Here is a 19240-nt window from a genome sequence, read left to right on the forward strand (position 1 = left end):
ATGCGCCTCCACAGGCTGACGCATTTCAGTCTGAATGGTCTCTCTAAAATCTCGCTTTTCTTCTTATGAATGAATAATCACAAGCCCAGAAACATTCTCAGATGTATTTTTGTTCAAGGAAGCAACCCACAGCAGAAGAAAACTCGGGTGAAGATGGCACAGAAACTCTTCATCCTCTAGTGTTTCTCATTTGCACTCCTTTTTTTTTTTTTAATCTGCCCTCTTTCCCCATTTCCTCCCTAAAGTAGTTCCCCTCATTTCTCATTTTCTCTCGAGACTAATCCGTTGTGTGTGTGCCTATGTCTGTTTGCAATACTCTTGGTGTGTGTTTCTGTTAAAAGTGTGCGTTTGTGTGATGTCACGCGGTGAAATGATAAGTGAGTGTGTTTCATCACATCCTAATTAGGAAAGAGCAAATTAGGTCTGTACTATCTGAGCAATGGAGATATGGTATTAAGGTAAAGGGAACGTAATAAAAGAAGCATATCAAGAGCAATTCTCTACTGGGAGAGAAGGACACAAAGTGGAAAGGTAAATTAAAATGAAAGGACAGAAAATGTGAAGTTACATTTCACCTCCAATGTCTCATGTGATAAATAATTAAGTCTGGTTGTTAGTAAGCAACCAATTATGCAATTTTTCATGTGTGCACTGGCCACATTGGCCCAGTTAAAATCACTGTTTTTTGCTATCAATCCATTTTCTATATTTTATTCTTGTTATTGTCGTGGGTCCTGTCATGACTTGGGTCATGCAGGAGTAATGTTTGTCTCATGTCTGGGGTCACGCCTGGGTTAAACTATCATGTTTGATAGTTGACTTTATTTGAACTGATGATTTGTGAGGCAAATATCTAATGTTTGGTTTTCTTTGAACTGATGCAATCGGTTTGTAACTAGGGGATGTCAAAACTCTTTAATCTCTCTATATGGTTAGGACCAGTCAGCAGCGAATCAGATGAATACAGGTCGGTACGGTCTCAGCTCCTTTTATGGTTAGGAGCCAATCCACAGCGAATCAGATCAAGCCATGTCAGTCCTGTTTCAACGACCCATCAGGATCGAATTCCAAGGCTTCATGTTATCCTGGCTAGTAAATATGCATGTTTTTTGATTGTGACAAAAAGCCATCGTAAATAATTGTTAATGGTTGTTCGTCTGTGTGTGCCCTGTGATTGGCTGGCAACCAGTTCAGGGTGTACCCCGCCTACTGCCCAAAGGACAGCCGGGATAGGCTCCTGCACGCCCATGACCCTCGTAAACAGTTCAGATAATGGTTGGATGGATGGATGGATGGATGGATGGATGGATGGATAGATGGATGGATAGACATGAAGAAATATCAGGCAAGCAAGGGGAGAAACTCCACACAGAACCTCAGAACTTTGAGGCAAACATGCAAACAACTAAACCTCCATGCTACTTACTGTACCATCACTGATTTGGATTACAGTCTTCCCTCGCTATAACGCGGTTCACTTTTCGCGGTCTCGCTGTATCGCGGATTTTTTTTTTAAAGTGCAATTTTGCATATTTTTTTACAGTAATATACCCATTTTATAAAATTTATGAATTATATTTATAAAAGGTTTGAACATTGTCAATGTTTGAACAAGAGAGAAATGTGAGAACATGTAAATGCCTCAATGAGAAAAGTGTATAAATTGTGCGGTCGGGGATTTTAGAGCCTTAAAACATTTATAAGAGTTGTAAAACATAAAGCTAACTACTTCGCGGATTTCATTTATTGCGGGTATTTTTTGGAACCTAACCCCAGCGGAAAACGAGGGAACACTGTATATTTAAATGACCTACAATTATTTTCTTTATTGGGGAAAATAATAAACATGTTTACAAATTGAGATTCAAATCTGGCTTGTCTTTTGTTTGTTTTTTTCCCCCCTCTGGGTGCTCAGGCTTTATTCCACTGTTGTTAGGATTGATTGGACATAATTTAGCCATGCTTTTTTGGCTATAGCTCTACATATCCCCAAATCTTGCAACATTAAACTTAGAAATTCTCCTTGAATTGACTCAGACATATTGTTTATCCAGTGAGCTGTTTGAATGCAGTTGAATCTTCAGTAAAAGGTGACACTCTTGTGTGTATTTTTGGAAAGTAGCAGTTGGTGCATGCAGATGTACTGTGAGGAAGAACCGCTCGATATATTGTGATAATGTCTGCACATTGACATGCACCTGCTCTGTGCTGTTTTATTAAAATTTTTTAGTGGCATTTTCTTTTTTTAAAGAAGTCGTGAAACAGCAATGTTTTCCCCTACACATGCAGCAACTATATCAAAAAAAAAAAAATATATATATATATATATATATGTATGTTGTTCCGATACCGTTTTTTGGCCCCCGATACCGATACCCAGCTTTGCAGTATCGACCGATACCGATACAATACCGATACTTAAGGTTTTTTTTCCTCAACATGAAAAATATCTTAGATCAGCATGCAGTGAACATGTCACATACCAGTGAATGTCGTGCATGAGCAAGACAGAAGATGTTGCATCCAAAATTCTATATTAGTGTTAGAATTAATGGTATCGGCATGTTCTGCCAATACCTATATATGTATATGTATACACATCCATTTTATTAACTGCTTGCTCCTCACAAGGGTTGTGGGGATGCTGGAGCCTATCCCAGCTGGCTTCAGGCAGTAGGCGGGGTACACCCTGAACTGGTTGCCAGGCAATCATAGTGATTTAACTTGACCTTCACTTAATGTTGTGGTGATTGTGTATTATTATTGAAAAGACTTGGACATTTAATACTATACATTGATGCAGTGAACTCCATCATTAAAATAGAATGTAATTATTAATCAGTCACTTGGTCAAACTTACTCCCTTACATTTTTCTTTTTATATCAACGTTGTTAAAACTTGTTGAGTTGGCAATATTTTTCCTGAGGTGCATGGACAAGATAACCACACAGCTAACTTTCTGCAGTGTGTACGAGGCTTTAAAGATTAAACGCAGCTCGCTCAACAATATTGCACTGAGCAAGCAGAGCAGGGACATGTATGACTTTCCAACTCAGTACATCCATTTCCGGTTCTATGGTCTTTCTCCATTTTGCCATCACTGGTTCCCTTATGTGTTTGCATCATGAATAAATACAAAAGAGCAAAAGAAAACGCTGTCTCGACAGTTCGTAGTTATCTTTGAATGAGCTTTGAAAGTGAAACGTTGGCACAGACGTGTCTTTGAAGACGACTAATGGCAGGCCATGTTACCATGGTGACACACCCAGTGAGTACGAACTTGTTGTTGAATAAATGACCTTGACAAGCCAGATGTCTGTCGGCCTATTCAAAGGACACACACGCATGCGTACGCGCACGCACACATTGATGAAAGTCCTGAAGAGATGACTTCAAAGGAAGGCAGATTTGCAATTATGAAGGTGTGCATGTCTGCAAGAGACTGTTTGAAACGGGGGAGGAAGAGGACCTATTGAATGTTTGTGTGGAAATAATTGTAATTTACGATATCCAAACATCACGATACAACATCACGATATGAAGGTCACGATATGATAATTATCACGATTTTGTGGGGGCGTTAGCGATATTTAAAAAAACATCACAATATTGTAAAAAAAAAAAGCCCATACTAAAAAGAAAAGCACAATATTGTGCTTTTGTACATAACAGCAATGCCTATAAACCATCTACAATCTCTAATAACAATATTGAGGCACTTACTTGCTAATGCAAGCACACATTGATCACTTCACAAGCAAATTAAGTCCCCCTTCATCTGACAATTAGCATAGATTTCATCAATCATCCCTCATGAAAATTGAATTGCACTAATAGCCACTAGAGGGTGGTAGAACTGCACAAATGGAAATCAACCTCACTTTTTTAACAGATGTCCATCCATCCATTTTCTTGACCGCTTATTCCTCACAAGGGTCGTGGGGGGTGCTGCCGCCTATCTCAGCTGGCTCTGGGCAGTAGGTGGGGGACACCCTGGACTGGTTGCCAGCCAATCGCAGGGCTCACAGAGACGAACAACCACCCACACTCACAAGCACACCTAGGGACAATTCGGAGCGCCCAATTAACCTGCCGTGCATGTATTTGGAATGTGGGAGGAAACCGGAGTTCCCGGAGAAGACCCACGCAGGCACAGGGAGAACATGCAAACTCTACCCAGGAAGGCCGGAGCCTGAGCTCGAACCGGAGTCCTCAGAACTGGGAGGCGGACATGCTAACCACTCGTTCACCGTGCCGCCCTTTTAACAGATGTGTTCCTTTTAAATATTGTGAACATGACGACGACGATGTGGCAGTTTTAATATCACAATATCACGATATTGCCCTTATCGTGAGATTCCTAGTATATACTTGATGTATACATTAATTCTGACAGCTACCCTGTGATAGACAGATTAAAAGTGTTGGTTGTTGGACACTTTTTGCAATCTGTTAAATGACTTTGGTCAGATTTGCAGTTTCCAATCCCTGATGTCTCATTAAATAGCTCAATGGTCAATTATTTAAACCACAGAGTTTTGCTCCTCTACAAAATACTGCCCTTTTGATCTGTATTTTGTAGGTTAAGTGAAAAAAATGCAGGAGGCATCCGAACCAGATGCCCGAGCCACCTCAGCTGGCTCCTCTCAACGCGGAGGAGCAGCGGCTCGACTCTGAGTCCCTCCCGGATGACCGAGCTTCTCACCCTATCTCTAAGGGAGAGCCCGGACACCCTGCGGAGGAAACTCATTTCGGCCGCTTGTATCCGGGATCTCGTTCTTTCGGTCACGACCCACAGCTCGTGACCATAGGTGAGGTTCGGAACGTAAATCGACCGGTAAATCGAGAGCTTTGCCTTTTGGCTCAGCTCTTTCTTCACCACGACGGACCGATACAGAGTCCGCATCACTGCAGATGCTGCACCGATCCGCCTGTCGATCTCCCGCTCCATCCTACCCTCACTCGTGAACAAGACCCCAAGATACTTGAACTCCTCCACTTGGGGCAGGATCCCATCCCCGACCTGCAGACGACACTCCACCCTTTTCCGACTGAGGACCATGGTCTCGGATTGTGAGGTGCTGATCCTCATCCCAACCGCTTCACACTCGGCTGCGAACCGCTCCAGTGAGAGTTGGAGGAGGAGCAGCGGCTCAACTCTGAGTCCCTCCCGGATGACCGAGCTTCAGAGCCCGGACACCCTGCGGAGGAAACTCATCTCGGCCGCTTGAAACCGGGATCTTGTTCTTTCGGTCACGATCCACAGCTCGTGACCATAGGTGAGGGTTGGAACGTAGATCGACCCCCATCGCCACTATACACAGTGTTAATCAGGGTTCCCGTGGGGTCTAAAAAAAAAAAAAAAAAGTCTTAAAAAGTCTAAAATTCAGAAAGTGAAATTTTAGGCCTTAAATGTCTTAAAAAACATTTATCCATTTCATTTTCATCCTAGGTCTAAAATTGAATTTACCCAAGTCTAAAATTCTTACATCCGCTCCTTACATTCCGAGAAGTGTCTGCTCTGTAGAAAGAAAGAAAAAGCACAAAAATATGTGTGTGTTGCATTGTTTCTATTATTTGTGTGCTCAAAGTGGAGGAGACATTTGAGGGGGTGCGGTTGCATTGTAGTTCAATGTAGTTCAGGCAGGCAGGAGCGAAGGTACATGGGGCGGTGCAAATGAGATGGTTGGTGAGATGTGACGCTCCACCGCTTGTTTTGCCGCGAGATATGACAACAGGAGGGGGAGAAATTATCGTTGTTGCTGTCTGCGGACATGTTAAGCTAACACTACGGGGACAAAAACAAACAAACGGGCAGGGTGGTGAACGACGAACTTGGCAGACCTGGTTTGGTATGTATTCACTTTTTTGTTTTTGGTACATTTATTGAACTGTGTACCAAAACAACAGAAGACATCACTATTGATATTAGCCAAAGCGATGCTGAAACGTTTTTGTTTTTTTTCTGAGAGGACTTTTGCCTTAATGTAAGTAAGTGAAGCAAAGCAAAGCCCCTATCTCCGGTGTGTGCGCGAATATTAATGAAGTGGCGCGTGTGAACACTGTACAGCTCTGGCAATGTAATGGTAGCGAGTAAAGCTAATCAAAACATTTGTTTTTGTCATTTGCTTTATTTAACCAGGCAAGAAACTCATGAAAGTAACAATCGCTAATCCAAGAGTGATCTGATCACATGCTAACAAACCCCTTTCTCTATTTGTGTGAATGTAGCATTGTTAATGAGGTGGCTCGGTACTCTGTCCAATACCGGAAAAAAACATACATTTCAAGTTTACGTTCCCGACTTTCCGCCAAGATACTGCTGTTAGCTTGTCTGAACAGAGTGTGGACAATTATTCGTAGCGAGTCAGAACGGAAAGTGTGGACAGTCAATTTGTAAGAAAATGGGTAAATGCCAGTCCAACAAGAACTAACTCGAAATTCCCGGCTTTTCCAGCTGGTTGGATGAGGTAGCCGGCGATAGGCACTCTGCTCGTTGCAAAGTTTGCAAAAAAGATATAAAGTTGGGGGCTTTGGGCGTGAATATGGTTGTATAGGCAAGGCAAGTTTATTTGTATAGCACATTTCATACACAAGGCAACTCAATGTGCTTTGCGCAAGGAAAGGCAACACATAAGCATCAACAAACAGTAGTTAACATTGAGAGGAAGAAAAATAAATGAAAATAGGGTACAAAATTTACTATGAAGAACATACAATGACAATATTAAAATATTATTCAGCAAACTTTAAAACATTTAGCGTAAGGAAGTTTAAAATAAGAATAAAAATAATTTTAAAAAAATTAATTCAAGCTGTTTAAAATAGGTTGTATGTACGTATGTGATTGTTATGTACATTGTTTTGAGAACTGAAGTTCATCTCAGGTTGGTCATTGTCAATATTGTTTATTACATTATATATGTTGTATGCTGTTGGTGCACGTCGACATGTTTGAAACCAAAATAAGTTGACATGGTTATGAGAAACAAATACGTCCCCCCCCCCCCCGTTTTTTTCCTTCCTTCGGTCGGTCGTGTAGTTGGTCTAAAATTTTTCTCATAATGGTCTAAAAAAAGTCTTAAAAAAAGGTCTAAAATTTCACTGAGTGATTCCTGCAAGAACCCTGGTTAATGGTGCACTGCTTTCCTCTCCTGAGACCCCAGATGGTGGACCAGAATTTCCTCGAAGCCATCCGGAAGTCGTTTTCCATGGCCTCACTGAAATCCTCCCATGTCTGAGTTTTTGCCTCAGCAACCGCCAAAGCCGCGTTCCGCTTGGCCAGCCGGTACCTGTCAGCTGCCTCCGGAGTGCCACAGGCCAAAAAGGCCCGATAGGACTCCTTCTTCAGTTTGACGGCATCCCTTACCGTAGATGTCCACCAGCGGGTTCGAGGATTGCTGCTGCTACAGGCACCGACCACCTTACGGCGCAGCTCCGATCGGCCGCCTCAACATGGAACATGGCCGATTCGGACTCAATGTCCCCCACCTCCCCTGGGACAAGGGAGAAGCTCTGCCGGAGGTGGGCATTGAAACTCTTTCTGACAGGGGATTCCGCCAGACGCTCCCAGCAGGAGTTTGCTGACGTAATGGGCAAGAAAAAGGCCTTGCTGTTGAAGTAACATAACTTTTAAAGCAGCAAATTAACCTGGTTCTGGCTTGCATGAATCACAGCAGTCTGAGTAGTAGGTATTAAGTAGCACATACCCCAAAACACAGTAGTACTACCCAACATCTGCACTTCATTGTTGTCTTCAAACAACCCCTGAAAGGCTCAGGTGAAAATCGAACTCACAACCCCTGGTTTACAAGACCAGTCCTCTAATGACTGATCGACAAGGCCTTGCTGTTAAGGTAACATAAACTTAAAAACAGCAAATGAACCTGGTTCTGGCTTGCATGAAACACAGACACCTGATTAGTAGGTATTAAGTCACAGATACCCTTAAAAAACAGTGGTACTCCCCAACATATGGGCTTCATTGTTATATTCATACAAACCCTGAAAGGCCCAAGTGAGAATTGAACTCATGACCTCTGGTTTACAAGACCAGCACTCTAACCACTGAGCTACAAGGTCTTACTGTTGTCGCAACATGACCTTCAAAACCGCAAAGTAACCTGGATCTGGCTTAGCCAGCCCATAACAGAGTAGTAATCATTAACTCACAGAGACCCCAAATACAGGCCTAATGATACTACCAAAAATCTGAAGTTTGGTGAGTCAATGATTCCACAAAAGGCCAAGGTGAGAATCAAATTCACTACCTCTGGTTCACGAAACCAGTGCTCAAACGACTAAGTTAGAAGGCCATTCTGTTCTTTTAATAATACCTTCAAACCATTAACCTGAGTACGGCTTTCCAATTAGTTGCATTGCCCATAGCTGTCACATGAATAGGCATTTACTCTGATACTTAAAATCACAAGCAAATTTCTGCATTTCATTGCAAGTCAAACAACACCTGAAAAGCCCAGGTGAGAATTTAACTCACAACCCCTGGTTTATAACACCAGTGTTTTCAGCACTAAGCGACAAGTCTTTGCTATTTAGGTAACATAGCCTTTAAAGCAGTAAGTTAACCTGGTTCTGGCTTGCATCAAGGAGAGCCATCTGATTAGTAGGTATTTAGTCACAGATACCACAAAACACATTAGTACTAATCGACATCTGCAGTTCATCGTGGTATTCAAACAATCCCTGTTAGGCCCAGGGGAGAATTGAACTCACAACCCCTGGTTTACAAGACGAGTGCTTTAACCACTGAGCTACAAGGACTTACTCTTGTGGCAACATGACCTTCAAAACAGAAAATTAACCTGGTTCTGGTTTAACAGCCATATATAACAATCAAAGTATTCATCATTCACTGCCAAAGACCCTAAATACAGGCATAACAATGCATTATGTCCAAACATCTGATGTTTGGTGAGTCAATGATTCCACCAAAAGCCAAGGTGAGAATTGAACTCACAACCCCTGGTTTACAAGACCTGTGCTCTAACCACTGAGCTACAAGGCCGTTCTGGTCTGCCGAAAAGACCTTCAAAACAGCAAATTAACCTGGTTACGGTTTTCCAAAGATTTGCATTGCCCATAGCTGTCACATGAGAAGGGATTTACTCTCAGATACTCAAGATCACACACGTATAAGCAAACTACTGCACTTCATTGTTGTAGTCAAACAGCAGCTGAAAGGCCCACGTAAGAATTGAACTCACAACCGCTGGTTTACAAGACCAGGGGCCTCATTTATAAAACTGTGCGTGAAAACCTGCGCAGAAATGTTTGTACGAACGAAACTCAAAACGCACGTACGCAGAAAAAAATTGAGATTTATAAAACCATGCGTAAACACACATACGCATATCTGCACGCAAGTTCCCTTTATAAATCCCACACGATCCCAACCGGTGTGCACAGCAGATTCTACGCCGTTCCCGCCCCAAGTCCGCCAATATTTGGCAATGGAAATCAACTCATCTGCGTATTAATAAGCAGCACGTGTTGACAACACCAAATCAAAACAATTTGGACGGTCAATGAAAGGCAAGAAAGAAGGCTAAATTTATCATGATGTACATAGAATTTTAGCGTGAACAGTAGGTCCCATAAAAAACCCAAAAGATTTTTTTTTTCTTTTTAAAGAAGAAGAAAAAAAAAAAGAGGATGTACATTGAAGCCCTCATTGAAGGGGTCGAGTCACGGAAGGCCAATAAAAGTAAGCAGGACGAGTTGCGGTAATGCCGCCGCAGGGCGCACAGTAGCAGACTTTTTTGTTTTTTAAGAAGGAAAATAAATTAATAATAATAATAGTAGTAAAAATAATAATAATCATCATCATCATCATCATAAAACAAATAATCCATCCATCCATCCATTTTCTTAACCACTGCGTGCTTGTGATGTCGGAGCAAGTCTACAAAACATAATAATGTGACCCAACATCCAGCATACATGTCGTTTGAGGAATAGAAATGCACCACAAAGCTGATTGTGTCACTGTTTTCCCATGTCGTCAAAATGTGCGGATTGCGTACGGAAGGTCCAGACTTGACGTGGCAGTGCGTAATGTTTCATGTTCAGTTTGTTTTTTTATAAATACCACCTTTGGCGCAGAAATGTTCGTACGTAGAGTTTTGGCCTCATTTCGTACGCAAACTTTATAAACGAGGCCCCTGAACCACTGAGCTACAAGTCTTTGCTGTTCAGGTAACAGAACCTTTAAAGCACTAATTTAACCTGGTTCTGGCTTGCAAGAGGAACAGCAGTCTGATTAGTAGGTATTAAGTCGCAGATACCCTAAAACACAGTAGCATTACCAGACATCTGCATTTTATTGTTGTATTCAAACAACCAATGAAAGGCCCTGGCGAGAATTGAACTCACGACCCCTGGTTTACAAGACCAGTTCTTTAACCACTGAGCTACAAGACCTTACTGCTGTGCCAACATGACCTTCAAAACAGCAAATTAACCTGGTTACGGCTTTCCAATTACTTTCATAGCAGGGATCTACACTAACTTTTCCACTTCTAGCACTGGTGCAAGTAACATTTTTGGTTGCTCGCACAGCACAGGATTTTTTGTGGATGTGCAAGCATGACCTTAGGCATACACAACTCGATATATTTGCAAAATATTTTATTGGAACACGAGGTTTGCCTGCAACGGCAGTGGCTATCAAAACAAGTCAATAATTTCGTATAACTCATGTCTACATTATTTTGTTTAGCTCAGTAAAACTCAGTACTTTTTTTCTTCACCTGCTCCTCAGCTGATGTTCCCCTGACCTTTTCATCTGTATGCTGTCCTCGCTCCAAAGCTTCTAGATTTCACCAGCTAGACAGCGAGTTAACGATGCTCCAAATAACCAGACTTCATTTTCCTTTTGTGCTGTTAATTTGAACAATGGCCTCTGCCCCGCACGGCATGCTACCACATAACCACACCACAACCGCCTCCATTGCTTGTCTGTTACAGGAGGCGCGCGGCGGGAAGGGGGCGGGATCATTTGAACTCTCCAAGCCAAGCTTGTATTCCCCAATGCGTGCGGATCATAACATTTCGCGGCAAGTCACGGCAACATTGAACCATATTTACAATTTCATATAGACCATCAGGTGACACGGTGGGAGAGTGGTTAGCACGTCCGCCTCCCAGTTCTGAGGACTCCGGTTCGAGTCCAGGCTCCGGCCTTCCTGGGTGGAGTTTGCATGTTCTCACCGTGCCCGTGTGGGTCTTCTCTGGGTACTCCGGTCTCCTCCCACATTCCAAAGACATGTGTGGCAGGTTAATTGGGCGCTCCGAATTGTCCCTAGGTGTGCTTGTGAGTGTGGGTGGTTGTTTGTCTCTGTGTGCCCTGCGATTGGCTAGCAACCAGCCCAGGGCGTCCCCCGCCTACTGCCCAGAGCCAGCTGAGATAGGCCCCAGCAGCCCCCACGACCCTTGTGAGGAATAAGCGGCCAAGAAAATGGATGGATGGATATAGACCACCATGGATGAAATATTGACATTAATGACTTCGCAAGTCGTGAAGCTATTTGTGAATGGAGGGCTCTGCCGCCGCGGGACAGAAAAAAATAAATGCCACCTTGGTGTGGAACCGGTCCAATGGAAAAGCGCCATATTATTTATGTTTATATGTAAATTGTAGTCTGAGCGGTGCACGTGTACACGTATGCTGTGCTGATCAGGAAGTAGCCAGCCAATCACATTGCAGAGGGTCATGTTTCACTCAAATAATATTGAATTGTAAGTCGGCGCACTTCGGCGCGGTCTCGTTGCTGCGGGAGAACCAGCGGAGGACATGGTGAGTTTCGAATGTACGGTTTAAACATTGTGCAGAGGCAACATTCATGCGCTCGCGCTGTGCGAGTGCTATTTTTCTTCACCAGCACGCACTTGAAAGATGCCCGCATTTGCGAGTGAAATGCTCGCACTGTCTAGCCCTGCAAACCTGTCACATGAGCAGGTAGTTAATCTCAGATACCCAGAATCATATATGAACAAGCAAAATTCTGCAATTGACTGTTGTAGTCAAAAAACACCTGAAAGGCCCAGTTAAGAACTGAACTCATGACCCCTGGTTTAGAAGACCAGTGCTCTAACCACCGAGCTACAAGGACTTACTTCTATGGCAACATGGCCTTCAAAACAGCACATTAACCTGGTTCTGGTTTATACAGAGTAGTCAGCATTAACTCCCAGAGACCCCAAATACAGGTAGAACAATGCAATACGACCAAACATCTGAAGTTTGATGAGTCAATGATTACACCAAAGGCCAAGGTGAGAATCAAACTCACGGCCCCTGGTTTATGAGACCAGTGCCCTAACCACTCATCTACAAGGCCTTGCTATTAAGGTACCATAACCTTAAAAACATCAAATTAACCTGGTTCTGACTCGCATTAAAAACTGCCATCTGATTTGTAGGTATTAAGTCGCAGATACCCTAAAACACTGGAATACTACCCAATATCTGCACTTCCTTGTCATATTCAAGCAATTCCTGAAAGGCCCAGGGGGGAATTGAACTCACAACCCATGGTTTACAAAACCAGTGCTCTAACCACTGAGCAACAAGTCCTTATTTTTGTGGCAACACGGCCTTCAAAACAGCACATTAACCTGGTTCTGGTTTTATACAGAGTAGTCAGCATTAACTCCCAGACACCCCAAATATAGGCAGAACAATGCAATTCGACCAAACATCTGAAGTTTGTTGAGTCAATGATTCTACAAAAGGCCAAGGTGAGAATCAAACTCATGCCAGCTGGTTTACTAGACCGGTGCTCTAACCACTGAGATACAAGGCCTTGCTGTTAAGGTAACATAAACTTAAATTAACCTGGTTCTGGCTTGCATTAAAGACAGCCATCTGATTAGTAGGTATTACGTTGCAGATACCCTAAAACACAGTAGTACAATCGAACATCTACACTTCATTGTTGTATTCAAACAATGACGGAAATGCCCAGGTGAGAATTTAACTCACGAACCCTGGTTTACTAGACCAGTGATCTCACCACTGAGCTACAAAGCCTTGCTATTAAGATAACATAACATAACATTAAAAACAGTAAATTCACCTGGTTCTGGCTTGCATGGCGCACAGCCATCTGATTAGTAGGTATGAAGTCGCCGATACCCTAAAACACAATAGTACTACCCAACATCTGCACTTCGTTGTTGTATTGAAAACCCCCCACGACCCCCCCGCACCCCACCCAAACCCCCGAACACACCCCGACCATTGTTGTATTCAAGCAATCCCTGAAAGGCCCAGGTGAGAATTGAACTCACAACCTCTGGTTTACGAGACCAGTGCTCTAACCACTGAGCTAAATGTCCTTGCTATAAAGGTAACATGACCTTAAAAACATCATGCCATCTGATTTGTAGGTATTAAGTCGCAGATACCCTAAAACACAGTAGTACTACCCAACATCTGCACTCCGTTGTTGTATTGAAACCATACCAGAAAGGCGCAGGTCAGAATTGAACTCACGACCCCTGGTTTACAAGACCACTGCTCTAACCACTGAAATAGAGGGGCTTACCTATGAGGTAACAAAACCTTCAAAACAGCAAATTAACCTGGTTCTGGATAAGCCATAGAGACTGTCCATCAGAATCAGTCGTCATCATTTACTCCCAGACACCCCAAATACAGGTAAAACAAGCATTACGACCAATCATCTGAAGTTTGATGACTAAATGCTTACAACAAAGGACAAGTTGAGAATCGAACTCACGACCCCTGGTTTACGAGACCAGTGCACTAACCACTGAGCTACAAGGCCTTGCTGTTGAGGTAACAACATTAAAAACATCAAATTGATCTGGTTCTGGCTTGCATTAGAAAGAGCCATCTGATTAGTCGGTATTAAGTCGCAGATACCCTAAAACATAGTAGTACTATGCCAACATACGCACTTCTTTGTTGCATGCAAACAATGCCTGAAAGGCCCAGATGAGATTTGAACTCACGACCCCTGGTTAACAAGACCAAAGATCTAACCACTGAGCTACAAGGCCTTTCTGTTAAGTTAACATAACATTAAAAACAGCAAATTAACCTGGTTCTAGATAAGCCAGAGAGACTGTCCATCACAATCAGTCGTCATCATTTACTCACAGAGACCCCAAATACAGGTAAAACAATGCATTATGACCAATCATCTGAAGTTTATTGAGTCAATGCTTACACCAAAGGCCAAAGTGAGAATCAAACTCACGACCCCTGGTTTACGAGACCAGTGCGCTCACCACTGAGCTACAATGCCTTGCCATTAAGATAACATAACATTAAAAACAGCAAATTAACCTGGTTCTGGCTTGCATGTAGTAGCAGCTGTCTGAGTAGTCAGTATTATGTCGCAGATACCGTGAAACATAGTAGTACTACCCAACATCCGCACCTCTTTATTGTATTCAAACAATATCTTAAAGCCCCAGGGGAGAACTGTACTCACGACCCCTGGTTTACTAGACCAGAGATCTAACCACTGAGCTACAAGGCCTTGCTGATGAGATAACATAACATTAAAAACAGCAAATTAACCTGGTTCTGGCCTGCATTAAATGGCCATCTTATTAGTAGGTATTAAGTCGCAGATACCGTAAAACATAGCAGTACTATCCAACATCTGCCCTTCATTGTATTTAAGCAATCCCTGAATGGCCCAGGTGAAAATTGAACTCACGACCCGTGGTTTACCTGACCAGTGCTCTCACCACTGAGCTACAAGGCCTTGCTGTTGATGTAGCACAACATTAAAAACAGAAAATTAACTTGGTTCTGGCCTGCATGTGTCACAGCCATCTGATTAGTAGTTATGAAGTTGCACATACCCTAAAACACAGTAGAACTACCCAACATCTGCACTCCGTTGTTGTATTGAAATCATACCAGAAAGGCGCAGGTCAGAATTGAACTCACGACCCCTGGTTTACAAGACCACTGCTCTAACCACTGAAATAGAGGGGCTTACCTTTGAGGTAACAAAACCTTCAAAACAGCAAATTAACCTGGTTCAGGATAAGCCATCGAGACTGTCCATCACAATCAGAGTCGTCATCGTTGACTCCCAGAGACCCCAAATACAGGTAAAACAATGCATTACGACCAATCATCTGAAGTTTGATGAGTAAATGCTTACACCAAAGGTCAAGGTGAGAATCTAACTCACGACCCCTGGTTTACGAGACCAGTGCTCTCACCACTGAGCTACAAGGCCTTGCGATTAAGATAATATAACATTAAAAACAGCAAATTAACCTGGTTCTGGCCTGCATCTTGCACAGCCATCTGATTAGTAGCTATGAAGTTGCACATACCCTAAAACACAGGTACAAGGCCTTGCTATGAAGGTAACATAACCTTAAAAACAGCAAATTAACCTGGTTCTGGATAAGCCATAGAGACTGTCCATCACAATCATCTGAAGTTTGATGAGTAAATGCTTACACCAAAGGTCAAGGTGAGAATCCAACTCACAACCACTGGTTTACGAGACCAGTGCTCTCACCACTGAGCTACAAGGCTTAGTGATTGAGATAACATGACTTTAAAAACATCAAATTAACCTGGTTCTGGCTTGCATGGCGTACAGCTGTCTGAGTAGTAGGTATTATGTCGCAGATACCGTAAAACATAGTAGTACTACCCAAAATCTGCACTTCTTTGTTGTATTCAAGCAATCCCTTAAAGGCCCAGGTAAGAATTGAACTCACAACCCCTGGTTTACTAGACCAGAGATCTAACCACTGAGCTACAACGCCTTGCTGATGTGGTAACATAACATTAAAAACAGCAAATTAACCTGGTTCTGGCCAGCATTAAAATGCCATCTTATTAGTAGGTATTAAGTCACAGATACACTATAACATAGCAGTACTACCCAACATCTGCCCTTCATTGTATTTAAGCAATCCCTGAATGGCCCAGGTGAAAATTGAACTCACGACCCATCGTTTACCAGACCAGTGATCACACCACTGAGCTACATGGCCTTGCTGGTGACATAACACAACATTAAAAACAGCAAATTAACTTGGTTCTGGCCTGCATGTGGCACAGCCATCTGATTAGTAGTTATGAAGTTGCACATACCCTAAAACACAGTAGTACTACCCAACATCTGCACTCCGTTGTTGTATTCAAACCATACCAGAAAGGCGCAGGTCAGAATTGAACTCACGACCCCTGGTTTACAAGACCACTGCTCTAACCACTGAAATAGAGGGGCTTACCTTTGAGGTAACAAAACCTTCAAAACAGCAAATTAACCTGGTTCTGGATAAGCCATAGATACTGTCCATCACAATCAGAGTCATCATCATTTACTCCCAGAGACCCCAAATACAGGTAAAACAATGCATTACGACCAATCATCTGAAGTTTGATGAGTAAATGCTTACACCAAAGGGCAAGGTGAGAATCGAACTCACGACCCCTGGTTTACAAGACCAGTGCTCTAACCACTGAGCCTTGCTGTTGAGGTAACAACATTAAAAACAGCAAATTAACCTGGTTCTGGATAAGCCATAGAGACTGTCCATCACAATCAGAGTCATCATCATTTACTCCCAGAGACCCCAAATACAGGTAAAGCAATGCATTATGACCAATCATCTGAAGTTTAATGAGTCAATGATTATACCAAAGACTAAGGTGAGAATCTAACTCACGATCCCTGGTTTAAGAGACCAGTGGTCTAACCACTGAGCTACAAGGTCTTGCTACCACAGTAACATGACTTTAAAAACATCAAACTAACCTGGTTCTGGCTTGCATTTAAAATTGCAATCTGATTTGTAGGTATGAAGTCGCAGATACTTTAAAACACTGGAATACTACCCACAATCTACACTTCTTGTCATATTGAAACAATCCCTGAAAGGCCCAGGTGAGAATTGAACTCACAACCCCTGGTTTTCGAGACCAGTCCTCTAACCACTGGGCTAAAAGTCCTTGCTAGAAAGGTAACATGACCTTAAAAACATCAAACTAACCTGGTTCTGGCTTGCATTTTCCACAGCCATCTGATTAGTAGGTATTAAGTCACGGATATCCTAAAACACAGTAGAACTACCCAACATCTGCCCTTCATTGCATTTAAGCAATTCCTGAAAAGCCCAGGTGAGAATTGAACAAATGACCCGTGGTTTACAAGACCAGTGCTCTAACTACTGAGCTACAAGGACTTGGTGCTGAGGGAACATAACATTAAAAACAGCAAATTAACCTGGTTCTGGCTTGCATGCATTACAACTGTCTGATTAGTAGTTATTAAGTCGCAGATACCCTAAAACACAGTAGTACTAGCCAACATCTGCCCTTCATTGTTGTATTCAAGCAATCCCTGAAAGGCCCAGGTGAGAATTGAACTCACAACCCCTGGTTTACTAGACCAGTGCTCTCACCACTGAGTTACAAGGCCTTGCTGTTGAGGTAACATAACATTAAAAACAGCAAATTAACCTGGGTCTGGCCTGCATCTTGCACAGCCATCTGATGAGTAGGTCTGAAGTTGCACATAACCTAAAACACAGCTACAAGGCCTTGCTATGAAGGTAACATAACCTTAAAAACAGCAAATTAACCTGGTTCTGGATAAGCCATAGAGACTGTCCATCACAATCAGTCGTCATCATTTACTCCCAGAGACCCCAAATACAGGTAAAAAAAAATGCATTATGACCAATCATCTGAAGTTTGATGAGTCAATGCTTACACCAAACGCTAAAGTGAGAATAGAACTCACGACCCCTGGTTTACGAGACCAGTGCGCTCACCACTGAGCTACAAGGACTTGGAGTTACGATAACATAACATTAAAAACAGCAAATTAACCTGGTTCTGGCTTGCATGTCAGCAACTCTGAGTCGTCGGTATAATGTCGCAGATACCGTAAAACATAGTAGTACTACCCAACATCCGCACTTCTTTATTGTATTCAAACAATCCCTTAAAGCCCCAGGTGAGAATTGAACTTACGACCCCTGGTTTACTAGACCAGTGCTCTGGCCACTGAGCGACAAGGCCTTGCTACTCAGGTAACATGACTTTAAAAACATCAAATTGACCTGGTTCTGGCTTGCATTTAAAACTGCCATCTGATTTGTCAGTATTAAGTCGCAGATACTTTAAAACACTGGAATACTAGCCAAAATCTGCATTTCATGTCATATTGAAACAATCCCTGAAAAGGCCCAGGTAAGAATTGAACTCACAACCCATGGTTTACTAGACCAGTGATCTCACCACTGAGCTACAAGGCCTTGCTTGTGACATCACACAACATTAAAAACAGCAAATTAACTTGGTTCTGGCCTGCATGTGGCACAGCCATCTGATTAGTAGTTATGAAGTTGCACATACCCTAAAACACAGTAGTACTACACATCTGCACTCCATTGTTGTATTGAAACCATACCAGAAAGGCGCAGGTAAGAATTGAACTCACGACCCCTGGTTTACAAGACCACTGCTCTAACCACAGAAATAGAGGGGCTTACTGTTGAGGTAACAAAACCTTCAAAACAGCAAATTTACCTGGTTCTGGATAAGCCATAGATACTAGCCATCACAATCAGAGTCGTCATTCATTTACTGCCAGAGACCCCAAATACAGGTAAAACAATGCATTATGACCAATCATCTGAAGTTTGATCAGTAAATGCTTACACAAATGGCCAAGGTGAGAATCAAACTCACGAACCCTGGTTTACGAGACCAGTGCCCTCACCACTGAGCTACAAAGCCTTGAAATTAAGATAACATAACATTCAAAACAGCAAATTAACCTGGTTCTGGCCTGCATCTTGCACAGCCATCTGATTATTTGGTATGAAGTTGCACGTACCCTAAAACACAGCTACAAGGCCTTGCTTTGAAGGTAACAAAACCTTCATAACGGCAAATTAACCTGGTTCTGGATAAGCCATAGAGTCTGTCCATCACAATCAGAGTCGTCATCATTTACTCCCAGAGACCCCAAATACTGGTAAAACATTGCATTATGACCAATCATCTGAAGTTTGATGAGTCAATGCTTACACCAAAGGCCAAGGTGAGAATCAAACTCACAACCCATGGTTTACGAGACCAGTGCTCTAACCACTGAGCTACAAGGCTTTTCTATGAAAGTAACATAACCTTAAAACCATCAAATTAACCTGGTTCTGGCTTTCATTAAAAAGCCATCTGATTAGTAGGTATTAAGT

General features: G+C 42.6%; 1 protein-coding gene and 9 non-coding genes across 10 annotated transcripts in view; 1 reads left to right on the forward strand and 9 right to left on the reverse strand.

Moving 5' to 3' along the window:
• The window catches only part of LOC144027739 (ephrin type-B receptor 1-like), a 153790-nt gene that overhangs the window by 43600 nt on the left and 90950 nt on the right, over positions 1-19240 (forward strand). The window lies entirely within an intron of this gene.
• Positions 8011-8083, reverse strand: trnat-ugu (transfer RNA threonine (anticodon UGU)). The gene has a single exon. It is a non-coding gene; the product is annotated as a tRNA-Thr (tRNA).
• On the reverse strand, positions 8954-9026 carry trnat-ugu (transfer RNA threonine (anticodon UGU)). The gene has a single exon. It is a non-coding gene; the product is annotated as a tRNA-Thr (tRNA).
• Positions 10369-10441, reverse strand: trnat-ugu (transfer RNA threonine (anticodon UGU)). The gene has a single exon. It is a non-coding gene; the product is annotated as a tRNA-Thr (tRNA).
• On the reverse strand, positions 13288-13360 carry trnat-cgu (transfer RNA threonine (anticodon CGU)). Its single transcript has one exon. It is a non-coding gene; the product is annotated as a tRNA-Thr (tRNA).
• Positions 13975-14047, reverse strand: trnat-ugu (transfer RNA threonine (anticodon UGU)). Its single transcript has one exon. It is a non-coding gene; the product is annotated as a tRNA-Thr (tRNA).
• Positions 15177-15249, reverse strand: trnat-cgu (transfer RNA threonine (anticodon CGU)). Its single transcript has one exon. It is a non-coding gene; the product is annotated as a tRNA-Thr (tRNA).
• On the reverse strand, positions 15485-15556 carry trnat-cgu (transfer RNA threonine (anticodon CGU)). The gene has a single exon. It is a non-coding gene; the product is annotated as a tRNA-Thr (tRNA).
• trnat-agu (transfer RNA threonine (anticodon AGU)) lies at positions 17382-17454 on the reverse strand. Its single transcript has one exon. It is a non-coding gene; the product is annotated as a tRNA-Thr (tRNA).
• trnat-cgu (transfer RNA threonine (anticodon CGU)) lies at positions 18707-18779 on the reverse strand. The gene has a single exon. It is a non-coding gene; the product is annotated as a tRNA-Thr (tRNA).

Source organism: Festucalex cinctus, chromosome 10 (genome assembly GCF_051991245.1).
Source record: "Festucalex cinctus isolate MCC-2025b chromosome 10, RoL_Fcin_1.0, whole genome shotgun sequence".
NCBI classification, from domain to species: Eukaryota; Metazoa; Chordata; class Actinopteri; order Syngnathiformes; family Syngnathidae; genus Festucalex; species Festucalex cinctus.